Here is a 7,189-nt window from a genome sequence, read left to right on the forward strand (position 1 = left end):
TCCAAGTAGCTGGGACTACAGGCGCCCGCCACCACGCCCAGCTAATTTTTTGTATTTTTAGTAGAGACGGGGTTTCACCGTGGTCTCGATCTCCTGACCTCGTGATCCACCCGCCTCGGCCTCCCAAAGTGCTGGGATTACAAGAGTGAGCCACCGCGCCCAGCCCTCTTTGATTTAATTTTTCCACAGTCAAGCCCCTTCTCCAGGGCCTGTTCATTTTCTCCACTTTGGTCCTCCCCAGAACAGTTTCTAGGGTTGGTGGGCCATGGGGGAGGGGTGGGGTAAGGGTGGTCAGGAATGAAGAAAGCAGAGGACCATATTTATAATTCCTTTCCTTTCTGTCCTGCCCCAAGCTCTGTTGGGATATTTCTTCAAACATGTTTAGTGACCTGTCACCACAGGGATTTGCTGAGTTAGTTCAGTGGAAAGAGTTTGAATTTACATGAGATTTTAATTTTGGCTTCTGACACTTTAACCCAGGTAGGTTAGAATTGCAGTGCTTGTAGCCAAAGGCTATCAAAAAACTTCTGGAACAAAAATCAGTTACTCTTTTTTCAGAATAAATTGTGAGATAAAAACAAAGTATCACTTCTGGTTTTCAAATATAATTCATACTTAATGTACAGTGATCTGTAAATGTTTTGTGGGAGGTCTACGTTTCTTTCTTCATGTCTGGAGGAATGAATGAAGTGAGGGTGAGGAGGTCTGTGAGGTGGCAGCATTCCTGGACCTCAGCCTCTGAGATTTGTCTGAGCATTTTGTGTTTTGTATTGACGGGTGACTCTCAACTGACTAGATTGGGAAGTTTCTCCCAAATAACATCCCACTGAAAGAAAAGGTAGTTATGGTAGTAGGGGCAATGGAGAGAGGGAAAATCCACCCTGAAGGTTCTCTTCTAGACTCTTGGGCCTCTGAGGAATAAGGGCAGGAAGGAGCTTCTGTGCAACGTAAGAAGGCTTGGTCTCTCGGTTCTTTGGGTTTATGAATCCCCAGTGACCATTCTGTGCTGTCTGCATTCCTGGGCATAGCCAGTGGCCTGCTGGCTTTTAAATATGAGCACCTGTGAAATTTGCCTACAGGCTTTCTCTGGCTGCTGGTTCAAGCCAAAAATGCCAGAGATGTTAATTCCCCCATGCTCTCCTTCTCCCTAGCAGCCCTCCACAATGACTGAAGTGAGTTGGTGGAGAAATTCCCCAGCTTCCTAGTCCCTTGGCAGGGGAAACTTCGAGATGTGTCCCATCCAGTCTCATGGAGTTCTCTAACAGGATTGGGCTCCATTTATTGGCTGCTTTTCCTTCCCTGACTCACTACCCCCCTCCTTTACTGGTGTTTTCTGGGATCACCTCCCAAATAAACTTGAAGTCTTGTCCTGTTTCTGTGGGAGCCTAGCATAAAACAGACCCTTTGTAGCCAAAATGGCTTTCCTCCAAAGTGACAAGAAAGCTGCAGACACTACCTCATCTGCTGGGGGCAGTATGGGAGTGCTTCTTTATTGTTGAGCAGCTCAGAAAAAGCCAGTTGAATGGTATTGCCTACATTTTCTTCTATGGTTTTTATAGTTTTGGGTTTTACATTTAAGTCTTTAATCCATCTTGAGTTAATTTTTGTATAAGGTGTGAGGAAGGGGTCCAGTTTCAATTTTCTGCCTATGGACAGGCATTTCTGCAGATGAATAGCCCAAAAGCAATTGCAACAAAACTAAAAATTGACAAATGGGATCTAATTAAACTAAAGAGCTTCTGCACAGCAAAAGAGACTATCATCAGACTGAATAGGCAACCTAGAGAGTGGAAGAAAATTTTTGTAATCTATCTATCTAACAAAGGTCTAATATCCAGAATCTACAAGGAACTCAGACAAATTTACAAGAAAAAAACCAAACAACCCCATTTAAAAGTGGGCAAAGGACATGAACAGACACTTCTCAAAAGAAAACATTCATGCAGCCAACAAACATATGAAAATAAGCTCAACATTGCTGATCACTAGAGAAATGCAAATCAAAACCACAATGAGATACCATCTCATGCCAGTCAGATGGCGATTATTAAAAAGTCAAGAAACAACAGATGCTGGCAAGGTTGTGGAGAAATAAGAATGCTTTTACACTGTTAATGGGAATGTAAATTACTTCAACTATTGTGGAAGACAGTGTGGCAATTCCTCAAATATATAGAACCAGAAATACCATTTGACCCAGCAAACCCATCACTGGGTATATACCCAAAGGAATATAAATCATTCTATTACAAATATATATGCACATGTATGTTCATAGAAGCACTGTTCACAATTGCAAAGACGTGGAATCAACCCAAATGCCCATCAGTGATAGACTGGATAAAGAAAATGTGGTAAATGTACACCATGGAATACTACGCAGCCACAAAAAGGAACGATATCATGTCCTTTGCAGGGACATGGATGGAGCTGGAAGCCGTTATCCTCAGCAAACTAACACAGGAACAGAAAATCAAACACTGCATCTTCTCACTTATAACTGTGAACTGAACAATGAGAACACATGGACACAGGGAGGGGAACAACACATCCCACCTGTCGGGGGGTGAGGTGAGGGAAGGGAGAGCATTAGGAAAAATAGCTAAAGCACGCTGGACTTAATACCTAAGCGATGGGTTGGAAGGCACAGCAAACCACCATGGCACACGTTTGCCCTGTCTAACAAACCTGCACATCCTGCACATGTACCCTAGAACTAAAAATTAAAATTAAAATTAAAAAAAAAAAAAAAGAAAAAGCCAGTTGAATGAATGACTCAGAGCTGGAGGGTATCTTGGTGCTCCAGGTGTGACTGAGCACTTGGGGTCTCAGCGCAGCCACAAGGAAATCAGCTCTCCTCAGCAGGGAGCTCTGGCAGGGTTGTTTTCTGTCTGGGTTGGCCAAGTAAAAGGCAGAGTTCTTTGGAGTCTAGGGGAGTCCTGGGGTGCCTGAAGTTCTGTGAGCTTTCAGTGGTGCTTTCAATTTTAGCCCAAGGTCTTATGAGAGATACAAAGACAGCAGGTCTCAGCTATACCTTCTAGTAGCTTATAATCCCGAGGGGTAGGATGAGGCAGGTGTTCAAACACTTCCTATCCATGGTGGAAGGGAACGGGAGAAACAAGACTTTCTGTAATGAGTGTTGACAATCATGGATTTTGTTAAGCATCTGAGCTGTTAACTTGAGGCATTTGGAAATAAACGGGGACACAAATTTGCTTTCACTAAATGGCACTGTTATAGGAAAAGCAACTTATCAATCATAGAAAATAATGAAGCCATGAAAGTTCATATCTAGAAGACCCACATAAAATTGCTGATAATGACCGACTGGCAGAAATGTAGATTGAGAAATATATCTTCGAATATAATATTCAAAAGGAGCTAATTTATTTTAGATGAGTAGGTCAAAGAAAGCTGTATTATTTTTAATTACTGTATTATTCATAGCAATATTTTGAATTTGTCTAGCACCTTTCTTTTGAGGAGCTTGAGGCATTTCACATATATTATCTCATTTATCTTTTATAACATCCCAGTGGAAATATATATGATTAACTCTCTATTGCCATTGGACTACATTTTTGTAAATTCTCTTTCCTGGGAATGAATGAGGCCACGTCATTACAGAAGCAGATGCTGGCTGGAAGTCACCTACAGCTTGCTACCGAATGCAAGTTAATTATAATAGCTCAATATTCCGATTTTTCTTTGGGAAGCCATTTTGCCTCTCTCGACCTCAGTTTATAGGAAAACAAAGGAGCCTAGTTAATCACAATAGTTATGAAATCAACCCATAACCTTTGAAAAGAAAAAACCCTCATGCATTGTAGAACAACGTCATGCAGAGTTAATTATTACATATGGAGTTTGCTAGTTACAGCTGAATATTGATGTAACATTTCAATAGAAAAAAGGTTATATAATGAACTTTCTCTGCCACCCACTTTTAAGTGGGAAAAACTCTACTTAACAGAAAGTGCCTGGTTTTGGTCCTAGCTGAAAGGTAAATTTCTTTGTCAAGTTAGGGAACACTCTGTCCAATCATTATTGAATAATAGTATTTAAATCCCATTTCTACTGTGCCCAAAAGGAAAATTTAGATACGGTTTTTCTCATTAACTTGAAACACTACAAAGTTCATCCATGACTTCTCTATAAATTACTCTCTAGTAAGGTTTGCCAGAAAAAGTAAAAAAAATTATTTTTCCAAGTCATAACTAAGGAGTAGCAGGAGGTCTGTGAGCAGCTTTGTAGAAATCTGAGAGCCATTGTCATCTCTAGGCTTGAGGATATGGTGCTAAAAATGGGCCACCTATGTTGTCTTGGGAGGAGGATCGTCCCTTCCTTTCCCCATGGTCTGCATGGCTTTCTGGCTTCAATTTGTGTTGAGGCCTTCAGGATATGGGTAAACACCTCATTAAACATACAAAAAAGAGGCTCTCACTCAAACATTGTCAAAAATCTGGGTCAAGAGAAGTCTTTTAACCCTGAAATATTGTCAGGCTTTACAGTCTGAATTTAGGGTAACCCTTTTAAGAATTTAATTTTTGTATTTCTACTCTGCAGAAAGTTCCATAGGATTTACAAATCCCCCTTCTGTTGGAAAGGCATGCCAAGAGAACAGAAATGGTCACCCTGTGAAATACAGCAGAGGAAGCTCTGCTCCCCCAGGGAAGCTCACAATTGCTCCATAGCCTGTTTGAACTGGATGAGGTCCTTTTGTTGATTTCAGCTCAGTTTCATCCATGTCTGATTAATAGAGGTGCCCCACTTCCAATCTCCTGCCAGGGTTCATCCTGTACTTCGTCAGAAAATTCTCCAGTGGTCATACTAGACTTCTTGGTAGGCTTTAAATAGATAACTTTATAAGCATTATATTTTCTTTTCAGTAACCTCATAGTCGTCTATAAGAATGATTAAGCAAATCTGGCTTCTTTTAGTTCTTTTGATTCAACAGAGCTGTCTCCTGTTTATAAATCCCTTTCCGTAATCAAATCCTTCTGGCCATTCCTTGTAGCCTCTTGACTCCAAACAGCTACCAAAACTGTAAATAAAGGGCTGCTGGATCCTTAAACAATCCCTTTCTGCTGTCAAGAAACATGTGCTTTATACAAACCATGAAAATGGAGAGTAAGAAGTAGGTGAAGTAGAAAGTAAGAGGGATAGATATGTCAGTGCTTGGAACACAGTAGGAATGCTCCAAATATGTAGTCATTGCGACCAAAATTAAAAATGGAGTCTTCCACATTGGTCAGGCCTTTTTTTAGTCCCCTGGTGTCAGAAGTGGGGGTTATAATATACTTAGAATGGTGGCAAATGGATCAGAAGTTCTAGTGACAATTTGTCGGCTGGTATGTTTTGGCAGTTTAAGTTTTCACGTGCGATAAGGATTTTCTACATGTTATTTCTTTAGTTTTCACAGCATCCCTGACAGCCCCAAGAGCTTCTTGGGTGCACATTGTGTACAGGGTATGGCACACATTGCAGTGGGATCACGGGCAAGATATAGGACACAGGTATTATCCACCTGAAAGAGGCACAGTATCATTTAATGGATGGATTCACATTGTGTATCCTCATACCATTTTATTAGTATAATTATTTTTGAATAATGGAAAAAAGTAGGGGAGGCAGCAAGTCATTTGGAAATTGTAAGCATTATCACTTGTTTACAGGTCTAAGAATTGTGACAGAGGTAAGCATGCAGTGCTATGCAAACACAGAAAAGGGGAACTTGGTCCGGCCTAAAGAGTTAGAGAAGGCTTCCTGGAGGATGAGATAGTCTAAGCTAGGTCTTAAAGGATGCACTGGAGTTAGCCACGCTCAGAAAGAGGGTGAGAGCAATATGGACAGGAAATCGAACATGAATAAACACACAAAGGCCTTCACACAGGGAAATCCTGGTCTTTCAGTTTTACTAAAGAGTGGGAGGTGAGGTTGGAGACCAGTCATAGAAGGCCTTAATTTATTCATTTACTTACTCACTCGTTATTCAACAAATATTTGCTGAGTTTCTGCAAGGTGGCAGGCAGTGTTCTAGGCATTCTGGCTACAGAAATGAACAAGATAGACAAGGCCTGGTTCACAAGGAACTTACATTCTGGTGTTGGGAGGGGCTTGTAGATTTCACCCCAAGTAACTAGGTCTTTATGCAACAGAATAGGCATCAGAGAACCACTGAAGGGTTTTAAGCAGCGAAATGACGTGATCAGATCTGTGTTTTAGACAGATTGCTTTAGTCTCGATAGATATAAGTGTGACTCTAATACTTGGTGACTGTAATCAAAGTAGTTAAGCCAATGCTGCCAGGAAAATTTTTGATGATTTGCCTATTTGAGAACAAAGGACATTTGGGTTTATATAAGAAAGAATTTATTGATGCTAAAACACTGAAATATGGAAGGGCTTATCATTCAACCTCAAGAATTGTTCAAGAAGGGAATGTCTATACTTTCTCTACGAAAAAACAATGAACGAAATGTCTTGAATGGATCAATTGTTCTCTTAAGTTAAGCAAGAAGGTTGAAAGGTTTAACAGATGCCCTTTTGGAGTTTCTTATGGCTTTATTACTTTATGATTTATAAAGTGAAAATAACTACAGTATAAACTGTGTACTTAAGACTGGGAGTAAGGATGTGATCAAAGTTCTGGGAGCCTGGTCAGGGTAGGAGGTTTACTTTTTTTTTTCTTCCAATTTTACAGAGAAGTGATTTATAGAGAACTTATCACAGAGTAGCTGGAACATGGAAGACCTTGATATATTATATGATTTTTAGTTATCTCCTCTTCCTCCCTATCTTTTTCCTGCTTCTTCAATCCCACTGTTTTCATTTGTCCCAGAGGGTTGAGATTCCTTTTACCATATTATTGTGTATGTTTTAGTTGAGTGAGTTTATTAGAAATGCCTACTAAATGGGCTTCATTTTTATTCACTGTGGATGACTATAGCATTGTTCCCAGTAATGCAAGCTTGCCTTCCCTATAAGAGAATTATGTATCCTCACCTGTTTCCAGGTAAACTTGCCATGGCTCATTGAGGAGGACTATATTTCCCTATCCTATTGTCAGTGTTGACTGTGTGACTTGCTTTGGCTAATGAAATATGAGCATGAGCTTTATGTGCATTTGCCAACTCTCTTATTCGTTGTAAGGTCCCAGATAGGACCCAAGATGAAGGAGCAGCCCCTA

Source organism: Hylobates moloch, unplaced genomic scaffold (assembly GCF_009828535.3).
Source record: "Hylobates moloch isolate HMO894 unplaced genomic scaffold, HMol_V3 SCAFFOLD_7, whole genome shotgun sequence".
Taxonomy (NCBI): domain Eukaryota; kingdom Metazoa; phylum Chordata; class Mammalia; order Primates; family Hylobatidae; genus Hylobates; species Hylobates moloch.